Source organism: Choloepus didactylus, chromosome X (genome assembly GCF_015220235.1).
Source record: "Choloepus didactylus isolate mChoDid1 chromosome X, mChoDid1.pri, whole genome shotgun sequence".
Classification (NCBI taxonomy): Eukaryota; Metazoa; Chordata; class Mammalia; order Pilosa; family Megalonychidae; genus Choloepus; species Choloepus didactylus.
The window spans coordinates 3,251,599-3,276,556 of record NC_051334.1 but is presented as its reverse complement, the minus strand read 5'-3'; the positions used below and the strand labels follow the sequence as shown (position 1 = coordinate 3,276,556).

The window sequence follows — 24,958 nt, the reverse complement described above, 5'->3', positions numbered from 1 at the left end:
GAAAGTAATTTTCAACCTTCAAAAACAAATCCCTGAAGTTATCTGTTTTAAAATAAGGGAAAAATGTACCTATTGCAACTATGGACTATAGTTAAAAGTAATATTTTAATACTCTTTCCTCAATAGTAACAAAAGTACCACATCAATACCATAGGTCAATAATAAGGAGGGGTTAAGGAGTATGGGAGGATTTGGGTTTTCTTTTATATTTTTATTTCTTTTCTGGAGTAATTAAAATGATTTAATTTTATCTTGGGAAAGTACGCACAACTATGTGATACACTGTGAGCCAGTGACTGTAGACTTCAGATAGTTTGTATGATGTGTGAATATATCTCAGTAAAATTGCATTAAAAAAACCAAATCTCCAAAGTTCTCTGTTGTATAATGTAGTCTTTCACCAATCCATGTGCATATGTGGTGTACAAAACAGCCAACACTCAAGATTTATTTCGATTACATGCTGGCTCTCTCACCTTGATCTTGTTACTTTTTATGTTGAACAGGTAAGGATCCTAAGTATGAAACTTGACATTCAGTTCAATTCAATTCTTTGGAGTTAAACTGTCCCTGACCTGATTATGTCCTTCAGCTTTTCGGGTCCTTCCTAGAAAATAAAACGAACGTACCCATATCCCCTAAACCCTGGAAATCATAAAACACAACCCTATTTTAAAATCTCAGATGCACATACTACTAGAAACTCCTGTTTCATTGACACAGACTTTTTTTCCTTCTGCTGGGGGATGTTCAGTGCTGAGAAGGTTCATTGAGAAAGGAGGGAAAAGGCTTCTTCCCTTTTGCCTGCCTCTTCTCTTTTTTTTTTTTTTTTTTTTTTTTTTTGCCAATTTTGAACTCTGATCCCTCTGGCTGGAAGGGAGGGGAGGAAAAAGCCAACAGAGCAGGAACTTTCCAACAGGGTTTGTCTATGAGATGCCCTCACATCAGCTGTTCCTGGGCTGGGCAGGTGTCTGGAGCTGGGGTCTGCTCTCGGGCGGCACTTTTGTGGTTCTTTAGGGATGATAACATCACTCCACGCCTCTGGTCTTTCCATAGAAGCCTGGAATGCATCCATTGCAGCCTCTTCCTCCAGAGAGACTTTTCTTGCTGGGATCATTCTGTCCTTTCAGTCACGTGCAGGTTCTGAGCTGTCTGACTACATTTCTTTCCTGCAGGATCTGCAAGAAAAATTGGATTCAGTGCCCTCTTGGAACACAAGACAATCGATACATCCTTTTCCTTCCCATCTGAGAAGCTGGTCAGCTGCCCTTTAGGTGTCTTAAGAATGAGTCAAATTCTAGTCCACTTGAGTTCTCCAAACTCCAGGGACTGTAGATGATGCCCTCTGAGCTACGCCAAGGCATTTTCTGCCCCTAAACTACAGGTGAGGGGTGACACCACTTCTTATTAAGACTCAACTTGATGCCTTTTCAGTCTGGGAGTCAGCGATCCATCGGGATATTTTGGCTGGGATAAAAGAGAGTCTCAGATTGATGTGAAGACATTGAGTGCAGAGTTTTTGTAGGGTCTATCAAAATGATGCATCAGAGAAAATTTTGCTCAAAAAATAGGCAAGGATAAACAGGATTAGAGACCCTACTGTTGTGGTAAAGAGCTGTTTCAAACTTTATTTCACAGATGGCATCGGACAACAACAGCTTCCTCGGACTCAAGCAGGAAGGTTTCAGAATGAAATTTCTCTTAACTCGCTACTCCTCTCTTATTCCCTCACGGTCTATGAACTGCCGGAGCTTTCGTTAAAGTCGGTGAGTTCCAAAAGACGTGTTTCTCTTTTATAGTAATAATTCTGTTGGTTCAAATAACATCAGTCTTTGGTATAGCTTCTTAATAGCAGTGCATTCATTAGAATTTGGCTTATTCCATTTTCATTTTGCAGTTTCCATTTAGAAATACCCCCAACTAAACTCTCTGCATTAGATTGTGAATTCCTGGAACTCACTGAGCATATTTTCCCTTAAAAATACTCCTAGCCTTGTGATTTCCTATAGAATGCTTACTACTGGGGATGATGATTCTACTTCTGTACATTTTTTTTTAGTTAAAGTAAACCAAACCAAACCAAAAGATAATCTCAGCTTTCTGTGCTTTACCATTTGAAGCTCACAGATATGACTCTGATAAGATGATATGGACATATTAATTATTTCATTTTTTTCCCATTGAGTTAGCAAATTGGATGCATTTGCTCATTAACAATTGTGTCTATGCCACTTGTCTGTATTTTAATATAAAGTCTTACAAAGTAATTGTCACAGTTTTCTGCAAATGGAAAGGAATCTGGGTCTCTAAAAAAAATTCTCAGAAGAAAAATCCACTGGATAAACATTATATTCTATTGCATTGATACAACCGTAATAATATCCATAGCACAGTTTGCAACAGAAGTCAATATAATTCTATTATAGTCATAAACATTTCAAAGATGTCCTTCTTGTGGTAAAGATGCAATATTGTAATAGCAATGCTTTTTATAACTGGAATAGATGGAAAGTAGTGTGTTGGCATAGAATAGTTTTTTTTTGGTGGGAATTGTCACAGAAACATTCCTTAAGGCTATTTGTCTGGATTAAGTACCCAGTTATCTCTTTCAAACTGACACTTCTATTTATATAAAATTATCTTTTACATCCAAGGATACCACTCATGTGTTTGTTCTTTTGATGTAAATGATCGCTACGTATCACAAAGCTGTTGTTGCTGTCCAATGCCATCTGTGAAATAAAGTTTGAAACTTAGCTCTTTACCACAATAGGGTCACTAATCCTGTTTACCTTTGCCTGTTTTTTGAGACAAATTTTCTCTGATGAATCATTTTGATAGACCCTACAAAAACTCTGCACTTGATGTCTTAACATCAATCTTAGACCCTCTTTATCCTGCTGAAATATCCCCATGGATCACTGGCTCCCAGTCTGAAGTGGGGCTAAGCTGGGACTTTTGAGATTTAGTCTCTCATTTTTTTTTCTAACTTGTGTCTCCCTATTCTAACTTCCACAAACTTCCAGGGAACATCCCTTACTTCTTACTTCCAGTCCAAATTGACTAAGAGTTTCCCACCCATCAGTGCCAGGTGGGGTTATAGCAACTGTCTCTGGGAGACAATTCTGATACCAGTGATGCCCTTTCTTCCACTGCATTTTCTGAGCCAGGGTATCTGAGTTTTGGCAACAGCATCCAACTTAATACTCTGTTTCCCTCACTGAATTTAGAGAATAGTCCTCATTTCCCAGCTTACTTGGCTGGAATCCTGAAGTCCTAATTCCGGCAAGAAGTGTGGATTTCCTCGCAAATCTTCACCCAACAACTCAAGATTTATGTCTCTCCATTCGTGGTTTGCATATGAGCCACCGGGGTGTTTGGTAAACACGTAGATACATGATCAGTATTTGAGATCCTGGTCCATCAAGTCTGGACTGGGGCCAAGGAATTGTATTTTTACAATTTTTCTGGGTGATTCCAATGGAGCAAGTTGATCAACGAAACCTTGAGAATGACTGCTAGGCTTGTATGCCGCCATGTTCCACTGACTCCATAACTTTAAATGTCAACACTGACAAAAATATAGTCAAAATGCATTCACTATATTTTACTGACCTGTTGGATGACTCATACCTTGGGCAGTAGCAATACAGTTCTCATAAGCATCTCCAGTTTGTGGACCTTTTCTCACTTAAATATTGATGAAATGAAACATTTTGATTTGTCCACGCACTACACTTTTTGCATCTTTATGTTTCCATCAGTTAGGCTGACAGTGATCCCTGCTACCTAATCCGTGGATTGAGGGCGGATAGCACCAAGGATGTGCTTCCCAGGAAACACTAATATGTTTCATGAAGATCTGCAACCCACCAGCTCAACTGTACCCCAGGGGTGCCTTACCACTCTAATCTGAGCATCGAGGGGATGCTGTCTTCACAACATCCTTTCAGATATTTTGCTTTCTGGGACAAGATGCTTTCAATGTGCATAAAATATAATGAAGTGATATGACAGCGGTGACTTCAGTGATCTCAAAAGACTATGCCCTTCTGGGGCAAATGCTAATGAGTGAAGCAGAATTAGAAAACATGTAATCCCTCACGTGTCTTACAGGTGAAATGAGCCAACTTCACTGATGAATCCAAAGTTGCATGCACTTTGAATGGTAGGGTGAGGGCAATGATTTCCAGGTCAGCAGGTATACTGTCAACTAGGTGGCCTCACACCTGCATCAAGGTGTGGCTAGACTGATATTGAACTCAAGGTCTGTAGGGTAGTGGAAGTGTCTAATCTTCCCCATGGCCAATGCCCTTGAGCTGCAACCTTCATGCAACTTATATTTTTGAAGAGCTTCTGCAGCAAGGTATATCAGTCATATTTTTCAACTGGTGGCAGAACAGAAGGACCAACCATTCACTTCCAAGAGCACAGCCAAGTGCTTCAGTACAGAAACAAATTTGTTGACCATGGATGAGGCAGTGTTTTGCATGCAAAGATACATATTATACTTGATTATATCCATAGAAATATTTATTCCAGCACACATATCCCCAAATCAAACACAAAGTAAATTAAAAATCTCAGGCCGAAACACTTCTGTCAGTTCTGATAGTCATATCTAAAACCCTAAGTGAAACCAGAATCAACCCTTTTTCCTCAACAGTTATAAATTGTTGGTTTTATATGTGCTACATTTGTGATATTTGCAATTTCACCAGAATACTAACAATGTCTTTTCCAGGGTAGCACAGATACATATATATATATATATATATATATATATACACACACTCTTGACTATGCATCTTATTAAATTCTGTATCATTGCAAAGTACAGAGAGAAAGAAGGTTATGAATTCTATGAATTTATTACATTAAGACTAATTAGGCCTGATGGATGTTGAAGTTCACATTTTCTTTTAAATAAAGGGACTGATTAGCCACAAACATTAGTAATTTCTTTATTACCCATCTGAAGAATAATTGGTGACAAAAATACAATATAAAGATGTGTTTGTTTTGATTGAAATTGGGGCTGTTCCATTTTAACAAAACACTTTGATATATCATACCTGGCATATCTCTTGAGAGTCTCAAAAGCCAAATAAAAGGACTTCAGTAAAATCAAATTGCCCCACAGCCCAAAATCCAAGCAGACAGCATCCTTAAATGACATCTAAACCTCTAAATTTCTGAAAACATATCTTTCAGATCTGTAATATAAAACAACTACATCCTTTAAGGAAACCCAATCGTATTTCTGCTAATAACTACTTCTCTGCTTTGGCTACCTTGAGGGAAAATCTCTTGAAAATCACGCAGTGAAAAAAAATCTTCTGAATGACTTTACTGAACCAAAATAGAGTTTTGAATAATTTATTTCCCTATAGTCTTTATTTTGCTTTGTATAGTTTTCCTACATCTACTTTTAATAGCAATGTGATTAGGTTAACTATTTCTAATGGTCACCTTACCTTCCATTCAATTATTGAATGGTTTGTAAGAACATAAGTCATATTATCCTAGCAAACCTGAAATTCTATTTCTTTCTGTTTTTGAGATTTATGTTAGTTCCCAACCATCTCTTAAATCCATAATATCATTTCATACAAAAGGTTTCTTTTTTGAAACATGGCAGATAAATAATCTCTATCCCACTTCTCTAATTTATATCTAAATAATTCTTCTATATTAGCAAATAATTTTGATTTAAACAGCTGTTTCATAATCTCCACATGATGATGGTTCACTTAATCAACAATATTAATGTGCTAAAGGAATGGTAATGAGAAGCATGACTGTGTAATTTTGTAGAATCATTTGGACTTTTCTCTCAAATTACCTCCCTTAATTTGAGTTTTATTTTCTTCACTCAGAAGTAGCAATAAGAATATATCATGTGTAGAGATCGTGTCAGAATTAGAAATAATAGAAATGCAGCATTTGGCCTATAATAGGCACTAAAAGGGAGTAATAAATATTTCATAAATTATAACAACAACATAGATTAAGGAGAATAAAATTACATTTGAGTTCCTAAAAGTGCATGTGTAAAGACAACTATCTGTAAAATCAAAGAACAATGGAATCAGTGGCCAAAACAATCATGATTTTACTCTAAAGGGGGAATTTTAAACTTTGGGGGAAACACTTTTCTAGATTATTTCAAATCAGAGAGACACATTGAATGGCTGTGAGACCTTCCATGCAAGGAGGAACTTTCACTAAATTATTATTATATGGATTGATATTCCAACTGTTCTAGTTTGCTAATGCTGCTGGAATGCAAAACACCAGAGATGGATTGGCTTTTCTAAAAGGGGTTTATTTGGTTACACAGTTACAGTCTTAAGGCCATAAAGTGTCCAAGGTAACACATCAGCAATCAGGTACCTTCTCTGGAGGATGCCCAATGGTGTCTGGAAAACCTCTGTTAGCTGGGAAGGCACATGGCTGGCATCTGCTACAAAGTTCTGGTTTCAAAATGGCTTTCTCCCAGGACATTCCTCTCTAGGCTGCAGTTCCTCAAAACTGTCACTCTTAGTTGCCCTTGGGGTATTTGTCCTCTCTTAGCTTCTCCAGAGCAAGAGTCTGCTTTCAAAGGCCATCTCCAAAATGTCTCTGTAAGCTGAAGCTCCTCTCTCAGTTCCAGTGCATTCTTCAAAGAGTCCCTCTTGGCTGTAGCAAGCTTGCTCCCTCTGTCTGCTCTTATATAGTACTCCAGTAATTTAACTCAGACCCATCCTGAATGGGCAGGCCAACACCTCCATGGAAATTATCCAATCAGAGTCATGACCCACAGCTGGGTGGGGCACATCTCCACAGAAACACTCAAAGAATTACAATTTAATCAACACTGATAACATCTGCCCACACAAGATTACATCAAAGATAATGGCATTTGGGGGGACATAATACATTCAAACTGGCACAGTAACTTAAATGAAAACATCCATCTCTGTTCTCTCAATGTGCATCTCTAGTGGATACAATACTCCATTTTAAATCACTGAGGACTTTCATAATATGGATTATATTAGTTTGCCTGAGCTGCTATAGCAAATACCAAACAATGGGTTGGTTTAAACAAGAAGAATTTATTGGTTCATGATTTCAGAAGTCAGAAATTCAACATCAACATACCTTCAAGGATTGCTTTTTCCCGCAGATAGTGGTGTTCTGGCACTGACTGGCTGGCAATCCTCGGGGTTCCTTGACTTTCCCATTCCTTGGTGATGCCTCTCCTTTCTTCTGTTCTTCTGTCTCTATTTGCTGACTCCCTGCTTCTGGCTCTTCAGAAATCCCCCAGTATTGTGGATTAACCCACCCTCTTTCAGTTGGGCCACATCTTAATTAAAAATAGATCTTCAAGAAGTCCAATGGGTTTACAACCACAGGAATGAGGATTAAGATTAAGAACATATCTAAATTGGCATACTTATTTCAGTCTACTACATGGATTGATTTTTGGTTTGCTTATTCCTCATTTTCCATCTTGCCAAAGGGATTCAGTTGCTTGAGGCACTGTCATCTGGCAGGTTTGAGGATTCAAAGGGGGTTCACAAAGACTCTGTTCATTATTGATACTGACTTTTACTGATATCAGGGGGATTTCCAGGGTTGCATGACTCAGCTGGTCATCAGGCCCCAGGGTTAGTGTCTTCTCTGACACCCAAGTCAGGTTTCCCACTTAGTACCTTATCCTCTGCTGTACAAATTTCACTTCTGCTCCCTCTCCAGGGGGACTCTTAGAAAACTGAATCTGGATGTCTTTGTTGTTGGGGTTACTGAGATGAGACATTACATTATGATATCCTCATCTTCACTTGGTCAGAACCTTGGAGAAATCCTGGTTTGCTCCACTCTTATGGTAGGAAAAAGGAAAAAAGGATTCCTTTGTTCTTTTCTGCTATGTTCAGTCTTTGGCTCCACAAATTCAGGCTAATCTTCCCAATTCTCCCTAAACTTACTTACTTTCCTCTTGATCTCATCAAGCCTGCCATCTTCCCATCCTCCCATGCACTGGATTTCCTCTTCAGACTGGCAATGTTCTCTGAATACAAATCCCCATTTAAGGTCAGTGTTCTCTTGAAAATTGCCCCTATAAGCCTGCAGTTATAATATATTTCAGATTCTTTACATGTTATTGCACTCCTCCTGCTAAAACAATTTTTAAAGATGAACATTGTAAATATTGGGAGATAATGCAGTATTATTTAACAAAAATAATTTAAAAAACTGTGCCTAAGGTTAAAATATAGGAGTTTGAAAGTTCTATCAGACTATTTGAATAGTTAATATTAATTATTTATTTTATCAAGCTTACTTAAAGCAAATAATCTTTAAAAGCATTAATTAGCATCAACCTTAAAAGTGTATAAGTAATTGGCATCAAAGTATGATAAATTAAGAATTTTAAAAGTGATCACAAAAAACATGTAAAGTAAGACTACTTGTCCTGAATTCCACCATAAAATCCACAGTTTTATGGGCCAGCTGCCCTCCACATAGACCACCCCAATGTGGAGGATCTGCTCCCCAATTTCTGTATCTGGGAGAGGGGCTTGGATTTGATTATTAGGGCTTTATAGGAAAAGATGCTAATATTCAAATTAGTTGCTTTCTACATTTTATAAAGTAAAAAATTTAGCTATTACTTTCCCATCTCCCCATTAAGTTGGCCAATTTTTAGACCAATGAACTCACTCAAACGTATATTGAAGTGGATTGATAAATGTTGTGACAGCTTAGATGGTGTTGGCAGGGTAAAATTGTAGAGGAATAGGTTTTCCAAGAGCCAGATGATGTCCACCTGTCATAAATTTGCAGAGAGCCCCTCACAGTGACATTTGACATTTGATGGCAATGTCTTTTAAATAATATGTTCTTGAACTTAAGATGGCACAAAGGATCCAAAGAGGACATTACAAGTCCATGCAATGGAGATGACTTCTTAACTCTCATTGTGTTTAAGGCTTGGAGAATTTCCAAAAACCTTAGGGCTCATGTGACAGAAATGCACCCCTGTAGGAAGCCTTGGGTTGGAGTGAATCTTAAAGCAAAAAGCATATCTCCTTTGATGGAACAATATATGGGTGCTTTACACGTATGCCCATATATATATGCCACAAAGTGTAAAATTATTGTAAGAGTCCCAAACATGCTGGGGAAAATTTAGTTTAGGATCCAAATTTGTCAAGTGTAAGTGACTGTCCTAGGATAAGGGATTGTTATAGGTTAGATGATTAGAATTACAGAGGCAAGATTCTCTACTTTTCCTCTATTTTTCCTACAGTAGAGGAGAGTAAAGAAACCAAAATTCAAAGAGGTTAAGAACCCCAAATGACCTCTGTGTGTGTGTGTGTGTATGTGTGTGTGCATGTGGTTTGGGAATTCTTTTGAAATATATGGCCCTTAACTCACTTTGATTTTAGAAGAGTTAATCCAAACAATATATGAGAATGCATTTTGACAATATTTGAATATTTTATACCCATATCATTTATCCAAAATAAAACTCAAATATTTGGAACTTATATATATATTTTTTTACTGTAACTCACATCTGCTCTTTCTGGTGGGGCATTATGGTAGGATTTTTATTTTCCACCCTGACTTGACTTGCAGGAATTGTGTGGAAATTCTTGTTATAATTTAGCAGAGGTTTTCCATTATTAATGATTTTGATAGTGCTATGTGTTTTACCCATTGTCTCCTGTGATGGTTAGTTTCATGTGTCATCTTGCCAGGGGATGGTGCCCAGGTGTCTGGTCAAGCAAGCACTGGCCTAACCATTACTGCAAGGACATTTGTGGCTGGTTAATAAGTCAGAAGGCTGGTTTATCAAATCATTAGTCAATTGATTGCATTTGTGGCTGATTACATCTACTGTCAACAAAGGGAGTATCTTCCACAATGAGAGAATCCAAACAGTTGGATTTAATCCAATCAGCTGAGGACTTTTAAGGGAGAAGAGAGAGAACTCTCACTTCTTCAGCCAGCCAGCCTCTCCCGGGGAGTTCATCAAGGACCTTTTATCAGAGTTGCCAGCTTCCTGCCTGCCTGTTCCGGTTTGCTAATACCGCCATTTCGCAAAATACCAGAAATGGATTGGCTTTTATAAAGGGGGTTTATTTGGTTACAAAGTTACAGTCTGAAGGCCATAAAGTGTCCAAGGTAAGGCATCAACAGTAGGGTACCTTCACTGGAGGCATCTGGAAAACCTCTGTTAGCTGGGAAGGCACGTGGCTGGCATCTGCTTGCTCCCAGGTTGCATTTCAAAATGGCGTTCTCCAAAATGTCAGTGTCAGCTTTCAATGGCCATCTTCAAAATGTCTCTCTAAGCTACAGCAATGAGCTCCTTCTGTCTGAGCACTTATAGGGCTCCAGTGATTCAATTTAGACCCACACTGAATGGACGGGGCCATGCCTCCATGGAAATAATCCAATAAGAGTTATCACCTACAGTTGGGAGGGTCACATCTCCATAGAAACAACCAATCAAAGGATTCCAACCTAATCAACACTAATACATCTGCCCCCACAAGAGTGCACTAAAGGACATGGTTTTTTCCGGGGGACATAATATAGCCAAACCAGCACACTGCCCTATGGAATTTGGACCCGTGCATCCCCACAGTTGCGTGAGACACTTTTATAAAATCTCATTTTTACAGATATCTCCTGTTAGTTCTGTTTCCCTAGAGAACCCTGACTAATATGCCCCCTGCCCCATGTTTTTCAGTGGAAAGGTTTAAATAGTGGTCCAGGTGAAAAAGCCCTGAAGACTTTAGAGAGGTTAAAATATATGCCAAATTAAGGATCATGTAAATGTCAGAGTTGGAACCTGAACCTAGTCCTATTTCCTCAACAGGGATACAAATTCCTACATCTTGGGAAACAACTCTTCCACTTAAGAATGAAAGCTAATATTTGGATGATATTAGAAATATTATTTTACAGTCAAAGTCCCAAGATATATTTGATACAGATAATTACTGTCCCTCTGGTACCCATTCACTGGGAAAACGCATGCAATGCTTGCATTATTATAAAAGAAAGAACAATAATATTTCAATGATTTTGGTAAATAGCAAACCAGTATTTGAATTTTGTATTTTTAAAAATTTAACCATTTCAATAATTAAGTTAATCATTTGCTGTTATTTTTTATTGTGACATATATACACATAAATATATGTATATATCACAAAATTTCCATTTTAACAATTTTAAAGTGTACATTTCAGTGCTGCCATCACCACTATTCATTACTGAGGTATTTTTAAGACCCCAAACAAAGACCCTGTACACATTAAACAATAATTTTCCATACATCCTCCCCCTGCCCCTGTTAATGTGTAATCTACTTTCTGTCTCTATGATAATTTGCCTATTCTAGCTTTTTCATATAAGTGGAATCATAATTATTCTCTGTATGTTACAGCCTACTAAAGCAAATACTTTCTTGTTAATAACATTCCTTTGGTGACAATGATGTATCTTTGATTTAAAGAGAGGCTGCCAGATCATTTTGGCCTTGGAGAGGAATTCCTAAAAGATCTGAGAGACGTGGTTATTTTTGGACCCAGCTTTCTCAGAGTGTGTTTTCTGTGTCAGTGCTGCATGAGTCTGGTTTACCAACCAGATGCAATTGTGCCTTATTCAGATGCAGCTATAATCAGACCCAGCACTCCTCAGGGAAACTATGTATCAATTGTATTTAGTTGTAAAGATGAATAAAGCTGAAAAACAAAAAATTCTCATGAAAACGTAGTCTTTTTATGGAAGGTCTTTAGGGCAAATCTCTGTAAAACAAGACTTCATTTATACTCCCCCATCAAACCTACACAAAGGGAATCTTAAATCACATCCCATTCCTCTGCATAATTGTACAAGGCTACAAACATTTAACAACAATAAAGAAACACATTGACAAAACATAGTTCCTCTTTCTTATGAAGATCAATTGATGCAGGACAGCTGAGTTTTTACAGTAAACCTCACATCAATATCTCACTTATTGTCTGTGTAATAGCCTCTTGTGGCTGGGAGGGTTGAGTTTGAATATCTTTTCCAGGCAGTAGAAAGAACGAGTCCATGTATAGAGCAGAGACAGGCACCCTGGCTGTTTTCCAATCTCTCTGCATTTTTCCATCAGGCCTTTCCCCATCATATTCACTCACTACATGCAACCAACAGCTCTGCATCTGGGTCTTGTCAAAGGACCCAGAACTCAAACTCAAGATCTGGGACCTTGAGTCCCAGCCCCGGTGAAGCCAAACAGCTCAGTTCCTAATTATTAAAGAGTGGCAGTGTAGCAAATCCCAAGATCTAAGATATACACAGTCTCCTTCAACTCTTGCACTCCAAGATGCAGCCCATAAATTATCTACACTTTCAATTCCCCTAAAATCCTAACAGATGCCCACCTCCGTGGTAGAGACCCCACTCTCATTCATAACTGAACTCTGATAACTTGACAACATCAGTTCTCTTGAGCAATCATTTCTAATGCTTCTGGCCCAGGGTTTGTCAACCTCAGCATTTGGTGACGTTCTGAGCTACATAATAAGTCTGTGCATTGTACGGTGTTGAGTAGCATCCCTCTCTTCTTCCTAATAGGGGCCAGTAAATCCCCTCCCAGTTGTGAAAACCGAAAAGATCTCTAGACATTGCAGAATGTTTCCTGGAGGCAAAACTGCCCCCAACGTATAACCACTGCTCTAACCCTGTGCCAACTTCCTTAGAGTCTGGTCACCAAACACTCAAAATGATCTGACCGTGGATCCTTGATTTATAAATCAAGTACCTTGAAAAATCCAGTTCCAGAAGCTTGGCTTCCCGTAAACACCAGCACACAGACTCTTAGAAAACTCAGATCTCACCAAGATTTTCTATCTATGGGAATTGCATTGCCACTGCGTCTCCCCATCACTGCTGCCAACAGCAGTTCAGCCAAGGCAGGGTCAAAAATCTAGGACATCAGAGCCCCAGACCAATGATCTGCTACTTACCCCACCCGAGATTCAAGACCAAGAGTCCCAGGGTACAGCTGATGAAATTGTGAGGGAATCTGAGCCTCGATTCCAGGACTCAAGGGGGGCTGACACTCTACTACAATGATCAGTAGGCTTAGGAATTAGGAGCTATAGGTTTTAGATGTATCTTATATTTCCCACAGATTGTGGAAGCCCTTGCTACTGCAGATACGTCATGGAAAATTTTGTTCACTCATATGCAAATGAGAATACGTAGGGTATTTGCTTTAAATGATAAAAAATTCTTATGGAGTTCTAAATGCCACTCCAATATTTTGGTGATTATAGACTGCTCCAACCCAGCGGAAATCTTTAAGCATTTCCTAAAACATTGCAGAATAAAGAATTCTCTCTTAACCTCTCCACATGTTTGTTAGAGATATTCCGTTGAAGAGTCTTGAGAAAGCACGTTCTGTTCTCTCAAGCACTCCTGAGTTCTTGGCAGGAAGTAAATCTCCTCATTCCTATTCTAGACGAGTAGCCCGGCCTTGATTTGAAACCTTGCCGTGTCTTTGGGAGCCACTGGGGAAATCAAGAACCCCTTCAGCTGCTGTGAAGCCAGCAGGCCTGATGAAAGCTAGAGACAGAATGTAGTTCAGCTCATGCAAATGTGACTTTAATGATCTTAAAGGATACTAGCTAGATTTTTAAAAATAGTTGATGATAACATTACCTTCCTCTGGATTTAATTTTGCTGTGCTTATTTGCTGAAAAAAGTTATTAGAAAATGTTGCTGTATAGGAAATTAGATTTCCATCTGTTTATCAGATAAACATTTATTTTATTTTTTGGCCCAATATATAATTAAGAAGATTTCATAATTAGATAGATAGGTAGGTAGATATACAGAAAGATAGATGAATAGAAAGATATACATACAATTTTGTATGTATATGTAATATAGAATACTGTATATAATATGTAATATATGTAGTGTGTATAGCATAATAATTATGAAATGTATATATAATTTAATGTTTAGAGGAGTTAATTTTTTGTCATTTATGGCACTCCATTTTTTGTCATGTTTAGCCTAAAGAACAGAAGAATCTTTATTTCTCTTAGATGCAAGAAATTTTGTCTTTCAAGGTTTTTCATCGATTTCATAGTGAATTGATTTTGAGTATCGTAACTGAAATCCTTAGCAATCAGACTGTATTTTCAATTTTCAATAGCAAACCCCGCAAAACAACTTGATACAAAGACACCTTTTTATTGCCATTAATACAGCTATGGTTGATATTCCATCAAAGTTATTGGTTCCCAAATTCCAAGCAGGCAGCCTCTAAAATATCTACAACAGTGTGTGGAACAGGAGGTACTCATAAATGTTTGTTAAAGGAAAGAATCAATTATAGGAATAAATGGCAGCATTATTGATATTATAGAAGACTAATGTTGAAGTTACTGCAGGGTCAAAATAAGTTTGGGTAAAACAACAAAGCCTCATCCTTATGGGTTTTCAGAAATCAGGTCTCAGAGTTTAGCATGAGGAAATGTAATATAAGTTGGCAGGGATGGGGGCAACATGCTGTGTAAACTTTTTCTTCATTTTTATTTGAGTGGGTCTGGGAAGGATGAGAATTGGGGGTGACAAAGTCTGGATGGAGTGATGGTTGAAGGAAGGGAAATATCTGGAAAGTCTTTTGATGATGAATTGACAGAAGTGGAAAGTCTAGTTAAGAAGCTGAGATTTCAAGGACCAAGTAGAAAATTGTCTGGTATGAGGAGAAGGAGGCATTTGTGTCAATTGGGAAGATCGGTGTTACTGGATACTCTGTCTTGGCCATCACAGACGTGACTTAACCCACTGTCTATGTCTACATTTCAAGATGGTGCCTAGCATGGAAAATCAGATTGGTTGTGTTTGCAATCCCAGCTTTGACACTTGTTGTCTGGATTGCATTGAGCAGATGAATGCACATTGTGTGTCTCAGTGTGTGTGCATGTTTTTATCTTGAAAGTAGAACCTGCTCGGAGGGTTCTAGAGATTGCATGAGTTAATACATGGATCACACAACTGTTGTCTGATTGATGGCAAGCATTTAATAATTGCTAATCATCGTTAAATTCTGTGCTGTTGGGGGTCAAGTCAGCTGATTCACCTGTATCTGTCCTCTGCTTAGAAACCTGCCTGCTAACACCAGCTCATTGAATAAACAAGTGAATGCACACATCCCAGTTATGTCTTTATTTTCAGGTTGCCATGAGAATTTTGAAATTTTAAACTTAGTAAAATCACAAGTAAGTTCAAGTAGAACAAGAGCCAGGCAAGTTTCAGTTCTAAACGGTTGGAATTTTCCATCATATTGGGAGAATCCAAACTTAAACAACATGCTCTGTGAGCAAAGCTGTCTGGGAATGAGCATTCTCATATGTCTCAGTGAGAGTAAAAGTGGTGTGGCCTGAGTAGGTGGTAATTTGGAATAACTATAAAAACTGCAGGTGCAGATGTACCAATTGAACCAGCCATCTTCCTTCCAACCCGTTATTCTTTGGGTACACCTGCACCTGTACAAAATGACACATATACACATTTATCACATAAACATTATCTGTTATGGATTGCTTTGTGTCCCCCCAAAGAGCTGGGTTTAGGCCTAATCCCTAGGGCCATGATTGTGACCTAATTTGGAAATAGGGTCCTTGGAGACGCAATCAGATTAAGATGAGGTCATAGTGGAGCAGGGTGGGCCTTTAATCCAATATGATCAGAGTCTTTATAAGACAGAAATGTGGACACAGATGTGCACAGAGAGAAGGTCAAGTGAAGATGGAGGAGGCTGAGAGTGATGCATCTACAAGCCAAGGAAAACCAAGGAGTGCCGGTAAACACCAGAAGCTCGGAGAGAGGAATGGAGCAAATTCTCTCAGGGCCTCCAGAAGGAACCAACCCTGCTGACACCTTTATTTCAGATTCTGGCCTCTGCAACTGGGAGAGAATAAACTTGTCGTAAGCTACCAAGTGTGTGGTACCTTGTGACAGCAGCCATAGGAAACTAAGGTGGCAAGAGATGGGAAACAACCCAAGTTCATGAACAATGAAGTACTATGGAGGAGTTCAAAATTAAAAATAAAAATTACCCTCTGGAGACATTTGGAAAGATAGAGAGGATACACTATTACCTGGCGGGCAAAAAATCAAGGTACAGAACTTCTACATTTTAATTTATAAAGAGCAGTAATACATGCACATATTCATTCACTCTCATTTAAATATATTTTTTGTTTATTTTATTTGCACATATGTTCATATTTGATTGTAAGTACATAAGGTAATGCTGGGTCACCATAGAAAAATGTCCAAAATTATCCAGTGCAGTCACTGGGACTAGGTGTATGGGGTTATCTATGGAAGTAAGCCTTCCTACATATCACCATTTATACATTTTAAAAAACAATTTTGAAACATATGATAGGATAGCCAACTAAAATAAATTTAAAATGCTTGAGAGTATTTTCATTAAGCCATGCGAATTTAGTGATTTTTTTAATTTTATAATTTTAAATTAAAAAAATACAACTTGAAAAGGTAATAATTACTAAAATTTAAATATTTAGATTTATATAATTATTCTAGCCATACAATATCCCTATAAAATACATTTACTAATTACAGGTGCTGTAAGAAATAATGAATGATTGCACATTGCTTATACTCCTCAAATTTATTTTCATGTAATGATGAGATTGAAACTTGGTAAATTATTTCAAAGAAAAAACTATGCAAGCAAAATCTACCAAGCAACTACTCCAATTTTTTGGCTCTCAGTTGATTACATGATCATGTAAGGGGATTCTTTAAAGTTGAATATTCACTTTCCAGTATGTAATTGAGTGAATATTTCCATATGCACTTCCTGCATAAGGTACAGAAAGAGAATAATTTAAAGCCTTCATGTCAGGAAGTTTGCATGATATTTTATAGAAAGGCAAATGTTCCAAACAACACCTCAGTTTGTAGTTCTTTGATAACTACATTAATATAGAAAAAGCATGGCCATTTATATGAAAGTTATATTCTTTCTACGATCAGCCAAAATATACATTATTCTAGCATAATATAGAAATGCATCTTCATTCTGTTTAGTCCGCTAGAGTTATTGGGTGTCTTGTTGCAATGTTGGCTAGTATCTTTGTGTGGAATTTCATTCAAGAAATGAAATTATTGTTGAATACCATTGAATTCTACCAGTGTCACTAAACAAAACACGTGCATCCAATATACAGGACTACTTACGCCAATGCTGGGAGCACTTGCTTCAAAATGAAATACATTTCCTGTACTAGTTTGAAAAAAATAAAGAACTAATGCAAGTGATTTTTGTTTAAAGAAATCATTGTATTGAAGTAAATCATACTTACGGGAAAGTGTTCAATTCATCAGCATAAAACACCATTGATTATTTTACAAAATGAAAATGTATGTCCATCCAGATGAAGGTGCAAAATATTATCAGAAACCCAGAAACAAACTAACTCCTCTTCCCATGACTCAACTTCCCAAAAGACTTGTGCCATTTTGACATATAACAAGGTAGATTAGTTTTGCTTTTTTGAAACTTTCTATAAATGGAATTCTAGAGTTCCAGAAGCATCACATCAACTGGGGAGTTGTTAGATGCACAGAACTTCAGGTCTTACCCCAGACCCACAGAATTAGAATCCACTGTTCAGCAAGTTGCCCAAGGGACTTGTTTGCATATTAATACTTCGTTAGTGCTACTTTCAAAGAAACATTCAGTCCCCTCCATCCTGCTCACTCCTACCCATGGCCACAAATCATTTGACCGTCTCTGAAAGGCTGAGCTGTTCCTTCTCTCATCTTATTGAAGGTGGTAGAACATGTCTTATACAGATTAACATAATGGAAAATTGCTCAAGCACTTTCCCTTCATAAATCCCGAAAGTCTTGATGTAGACAAAAAAGCATTATGTGAAGGACTGAAAAAAAAAAAAAAAAAAAAACTTAGGTTGAGATACATATTTCACCATCGTAACCCCAACCTGCTTTTGGTGTTAATATTCCACCTTTCCCAACCTACATTATATGGCTAGGAGAGTGTTTTCATTTTGATTTGACTTTACATGGTTTTCCCTCATTATTTTCTGCTTCTGTGTGGCATGCCAGTTCGTTCTTCTTCATTGCATTCATAGTCATCTGGTATCTGTGCTGATTCGCAAACTTCAGAGAGTTTTCACCTTGGAGGTCTGAAATGATTCCAATCATCTTCCTGCTACAACCATGCAAAAGTTGGGACCTATATTTCTAATTCTTTATTTTGTTCGTGATGACACCAGAGAAGTCTGCTTGATGGAAGAACTTCAGGAAATGCATGTCTTATTTCCAAACAGGAATGCTATAAACAACAGCTGTCTGTAGGAAAGAATGACGTTACAGCTTTGGATTTTACAAGGATCAAATACATAGATCTATAAGGGTTTTTCCAGGAGGAATGCTCTGCATTATGCAAAAGCCCTTTCCTCTATGATGACGTTTTGTCACTGAATTTTGTAATCTTGTCACACTTGCATTCTCTCACAGCAGCATGTGTTAATCATTTATGGCTACTCTTGCTTAATTCACTGCATGAAAAGAAGTCATCAATGATAATCAGAAATCCAAAAAGGTGTAAAGAATAATATCATTTTTCTTCAATGTCTTTTGATACAGTTTTATAATTTTTCTCCAAAAAGTTACCGAAAGTCATGTAAATATTTTACCAGATAAATTCCCATGTGCATTGGACACTGTTGCTATCGTGAATGGTTTTCTTAAAAAAAAAAAAACTGTATGACTTTCAGCTAATAGGTTAGAAGTAGTTAACGTTTTGTGTATGGTATTATATCAAATAACTGATGAACTATTAGATTAAAAATAGTATTTGCTGCTTTTTGTGATTTATGCATCATTCTATCTGGGAAAATGATCTGTATATTTCCTTCTTTATAATTTTTTATACCTAGTATTCTGTGCTGCCCAGGCCTGTACACGAAATATTGAACATGTGTAAGGATAATAGACACCTTTGCTTTGAGCCTGGTTTTGAAGGGAAAGCACCCCATGTTTTATCAACAAGTATGCAGCTGAGGTGAGTTTTTTTGAAGATTCCATTATCAGATCATGCAGTTTCCTTCTATCCTTAAATTCCATTGTGTGAGCAATAGTATTGAATTTTTATCAATAATTATGCTTAGATGGAGAGGGGTGTTCAGATTTTTTTTACCATGTTAATATTAGGAAAGAAACATTCTTGCATTATTTGGATAAATTCAAGTGAATAATCAAAAGGTAGGTAGAAGATAGGGAGGTAGATGCAATATATTAGCAAATGTGTGTGTATCAGTTTATTCAAAAAGTCATAACATTGAGCGAGAGAGGCAATCACAGGTTAATTGGCATTATTCACACAAATGCAAGCACATACATATATTTCATATCAACGTTCTCAGTGAAAATAAGTAGTAAAATAAAATATTCTAGTGAATACATACATGAGGATTATTTTTCACAAAATGTCTTGTCAGCGATATGAATATATAAAGAATCAAATATTGAAAACTTGAGTTTTTCTTTTGAATTTGTTCAACTTAGGCTCTATATTGAATTATGAAAGAAGAATATAATTATGGCAACTTGAATCACAAGAGAATTCTTGAGAGTTCATGAATATCCTTAACCCTGAACATAATGTAAAATATATAGTATTTCATTTTAGAATTTGAATAAAATTACATTATTAAGTTCAATGGCAAGTAAATTTATTTCTTCTTATAACAAAAATGGAAAAATAACAAAGAATTCATCTAAGTATTTTTTCCTAAAAATGAAGCTGAGTTTTCCAAGATAAATTTGCAGTGAATTCAGAGTTCAAAATGTGCATTGTTTAAAACTCAATAAAATTATTCAGATTACTAAAGCCACATGGAGAAGCAGAAGCTAGAAGTCTATGGAACCAGGAAAAAAAGGAGAGGATATCGCTATGAAATGGGAAAGCCAAGGAAGCCAAGAATTGTCTACCAGCCAGAAGGCTACTGACCCCAGAAAGGAGAAAGCCTTCTAGCTTTTGAAACCATGAGCCAATAAATTGCTGTTGTTAAGCCAACCCATCCAAATGTGGATCTGTATGGCAGCCTACAAACTAAGACACTTCCCAAAACTCAACAGTAAAGCTATACAAAATCCAATTAGTAATTGGATAAAAGCCATGAACAGATATTTCACAAAATAGTTTGCAGTTATGGCAAATAAACACATGAAAAAAATGTTCAGCATCATTAGCTATTAGGGAAATGCAATTTAAAACCACACAGAGATATCACTGCACACCTATTGGAATGGGTAAAGTAAAAAAAAGTGAAAACACCAAATGCTGGCAAGGATGTGGAGGAAGTTGATCATTCATATATTTGTAATGAGGATGCAAAATGTACAGCCACTTATAAACAGTTAAATCATTTCCTAGGAAATAAACAAGCAATGGCAATACAGCCCTGTGGCATGGCTATAAAAGAGGGATATGGAGAATCTTTGTAGGGTTGGGATGTTCTATATCTTGGCTGTTTCAATGACAATATCCTAGTTGGGCCATGACACTGTAGTTTTTCAGCTATTGGGAGAAACTGGGTAAAGGCTATATATTATGTCTTACAACTGCATGTGAATAAAACAATTAGTTAAAAATCAAACAAAATATAGCAACAGAAAAAGGAAATCCCTGCCCTTCCTCAGAGGAAGGAACAAACCTTCAAAGCAACTTCTTTGAGAGATAAATATCTGAGAAAGACAGGAGAAGGATTTCATAAATGGATGAGCAGTGTCCTCTGTTCCCTCTCCTTAACAACAGGAGAGGGAGAAGGAGCAGAGGGGACAAAACTCTCCAAACATCTCATGAAGGTTCTCCAGTGTCATGAAAGTAGATCAGTTGACCAGAGAAAATGAGATGGATTCTCCTTCAGAAAATATCTATCTGGTAGAAATTAGCATTTGTGTGTGCCTCTGAAATAACTTCCCCCTTAGACTATATTCATTCTTCCTCCTTTAATCAACAATAAACTGGATATCACTGGACATATTATTTATATTCAGGATGGAATGCTTCCCCCAATGTCCTATTGGATGATAATAGTTTTTAAATCCATTGGGGCAGGGGTGGTCTTAGACTTTGAAGGAATCAGCCACATAGTCTTTTCCAAAAGAAAGCATGAGAAAGACTAAAATAAAAATGTGTTAGTTTAAGAGGGGATATATTTATGATATGAATATATTTGAGAATTCAGAAGCTATCATATTTCAACAGAAATATGCATCATTATTTTATATTAGCTTTTTTTTTCCTCTTAATTACCAGTCAGCTACTAATTTATGTTATAAAAATGGGAAATTTGACAGAATATGAATTTACCTCACCTGGTTTCCTATCATCTATCTATCTGTCTATCCATCTATCTATCTACTATCTATCTACCATCTATCAATCATCTATATATATATCACCTATCTATCTATCTATCATCTATCAACTATCTACCATCTATCAATCTGTTAACCATCTATCTATCATCTATCTATCAATCATCTATCTTCTATCACCATCTATCAATGTATCTATCTATCAACCATCTGTCTATCTATCATGTATCTATCTATCTACCTATCCATCTGTCTAATTTACATATATATTGTGGGGGTTTATGGTGAATGGCACACATCCTGATGTTGACTATTTGTCCCTTTCTCAATAAATCAAATGTCGAGATGATATTCTGGACAGCTGGAGATTTTTGGTTTGATTAAGTTTTATATTATTTCCTTTGGATTTAGTTCCACTTAATGCTTCTCACCCAAATTGCTGCTTATGAGTAAAGAATGACTCAGCATATTAATGAGAATGTTATTTTTAAAGAAGAAAATACCTAGTTTAACTTGAAAAGTGTAAAAGAAAAAAACATTTCCTTCTGAATAAAAGGCCTGAACCATTAACTAGAAGAAATGGAGTTTTTAATTCCTTATCCTTAAGAATATCATAAAAATCATTCCTGAATTTTGACAAAATTATATGATAAAATCAAACATGATTATTTTATTTTCACTTTTACCTTACTGTGCCTCCAATATTGACTGAATATAATAATTGAATTTAGAGTTTTTTATTTTAAAATCAAAATAATTTAAAATTCATCATTTTCTACCATGGAAGATGCTAGTACCCTACTGACTTGGTCTACCCACCCCAAATCTTCAAGTTTTTCAACCATTATTTATCCCTCAGGCCTCATTTTAAACTCAGCCTCTCACCACCAGCAGTATATTTGGCACAATTTGAATATCAGTTGCAAACCATTACCTGCTAAGTTTGGGATAAATTAAGATTCAGATCAGAAGAGCCAATGAACACAGAATACCAGTGAGTGAGCTAGGTAGGTTAGCTTCTTATTAAGTGCTCCGAATCTTGGTAGTTCTCAGTATCAGGGCCTTTTATTTGACTTTTAAGACAGTTATAGTCTTAGCATCCTGAGGTGCAAATGAATCCAGAGATGATTTAGTTTTGCCGAATGTCAGTGATGCATTCATTCAAACCAGATGCTTGTCAGACTGCTAGCTGGATAGAAAGAGGAGCAAATAAGGTAGCTTCTAAAGAAAAGCATTCTGAAGGGTTTTCAGGAGTTCCCTTTGAGTGCCCCCAGTTGTTGTTAGATGGAAAATGGATAAGGAAAAAGGATTTCAAAGGAGAGGAAAAAGATGTAGGCAGAGGAGAGGGATAAGATCAGCAGGGCTATCCGAGATGAACCAGGATTATTGGAGCCAGCCTGAAAGCCCAAGCGTTGGGTGTGCAAACCCAGTATGCTCATGATATCCACAGCTTGCTAACTGAACAGATTCTTTAGATGCAGCTTTTTCACCGAGAGCAAGGACTGATGGCTCTGTGAGGATGGCGGGGGGGGGGGGGGGGGGGGGGGCATGAGAAACCAGCAGCCTGAGATTCCCTGCTCAGTTTGGTTCTGGGTAGGGTCAACAAATCTACCTGGTCTGATGCGAATGCCCCTGACTTGTAGCTTTCCCAAATATGTCCACAGAATGACAAAGCCTCCATAAGTGCACCTGTGATTCAGGACCTCTTTCTGCAAATGCCAAAGAAGGGGGGATTTTCCCCCAGTCCATGGTGAAATGACAAACATCCAGCTGGTATACCAGATTTTTCATAAAGCTAACTATGTTCCATTTAGGCAGCTTTGTTGGTTAATTTCACCTAAGAACTTGGATGGGTTATGGGCATCCAGTTGTTTGGTCAAGCAAGCAGTGACCTGATTGTTACTGTGAGGGTATTTCACAGATGGATTTGCATCTACAATCAGTTGACTGCATCTACAGCTGATTGCATCTACAATCAACAAAGGAGACTGGCTTCAGCAATGAGAGAAGTCTCAACCAATCAGTTGGAGGCCTTAAAGGAAGAGCTGATGATTTCAGCAGTCAGAAAGAAGAATTTCCTTCTCTACTTCAGCCAGCCAGCTTCTGCTGGAGAACTCATCACCTTCATCATCTTCATTGGAATTCCCAACTTGTGGTTTCTCCTGGGGAATTCAACATCACCATTGATTTCTCACCTTGTGTCCTGCCCTTTGGAATTTGGATTTGTCAATTCCCGTGGTCTGGTGAGCCAAATTCTACAATAGATCTCTTAATAGTTACATATAGATGTCCTGTAAATTTTTCTGGAGAACCCTGACTTTTTTCTGTGATTACTGCTTTCCTATTTTTGATATTAAAATGCTTCTCTTAAGAAATTAAGCTTAAAATACATAGTATTCTGTTTGTGGTTGCTGTGGGTGTATATTGTTTCAAAAGCTCCCCTCTTGGATTGGGTGGTGGAGGGGACAATGGCAGTAGATGTTGGCTCCAAGTATTTTTTTTTTTTTAAAGATTTTAAAAATCCTTAAGTCTAGAAACCACTGTAGCATTAGATGTAATGTCACAATTACAAACATGGTGGCTCCTTCAAGAAACAACTAAGCTGAGAACCCTGTTAAGGTGCACAGCTGTGCTCAATCATAAAATTAGCTGCCACTTAACCTGATCAGAGAAAACTTGAGAGAAGAGAAAGTGGATCAGGAAAGGAAATTCTTTACTTGAAGCCCTTTAAGGTGTGAATCAAAGGCTGGTAGGGTGTTGCAGAGGGTTTAGATCTCATGAAAATTCTGACTCTGAGATGGTGAGATAAATGGAAATGTGTGAAGGTGTCTGTGCAGAGTTCCTTTCCAAATGTTTCCCTAAGTCTGACTCCTTTATTAAAAATCTCTAGACCTTAACTCTGCTACTTGGGAAAATTAGTCCTCCCTCTATCAGATATTCCTCTTAAAGACTTGGGTTAGATATAGAACTTTCCCAAAAGCTTACCTTGTGTCATTACAATTTGAATTTAGAGCACCGCCACTATGATATTAGAATGTATACCTTTATTCACTTCATTGAAAATACATTGCAATAAATATTTAAAACTTCACCTATTCCCTAAAGTGAGCCAAACCACTTACTATCTTTCTCATGAATAAGTGACCTTTTTGATGGGTGTTTTGAAAATTTCAGTAAAAAGAATTTAGGAAAAGCTGTTAGGATTTGAATGTAAAAACCCTGGAGAAATTCACTCTGTGGTCAAAAGAGCCAGGAAAGAAGTTGAGCCTTTGCAAAAGAGGATCGGCAAATCAAGGGGAAACCTTAGTTTGCTCTTCCATATTTAACAGAGGGCATTTAAAAATTAAATTCTAAACATATCTCACATTATAGCCTTAATAATGTATTCTCTCAATGATTTTGTGTAACTTAAACCTTTAGTTTTTTTTCACTGTATTCATGTCTCTTTTATCCAAAATAGCGTTTGTCTACGAATTAGGGATCATGTAAATATGTCTAATTT

At 37.2% G+C, this 24,958-nt stretch overlaps 1 long non-coding RNA gene across 1 annotated transcript; it reads right to left on the bottom strand.

Annotated features, from left to right (window-relative positions):
- Window positions 1–816: 816 nt before the first annotated feature.
- On the bottom strand, window positions 817–13,095 carry LOC119523788. The gene is made up of 2 exons (XR_005214666.1): window positions 13,020–13,095; window positions 817–1,178 (listed from the first exon to the last, which is right to left on the bottom strand). It is a non-coding gene; the product is annotated as an uncharacterized LOC119523788 (long non-coding RNA).
- Window positions 13,096–24,958: the final 11,863 nt, after the last annotated feature.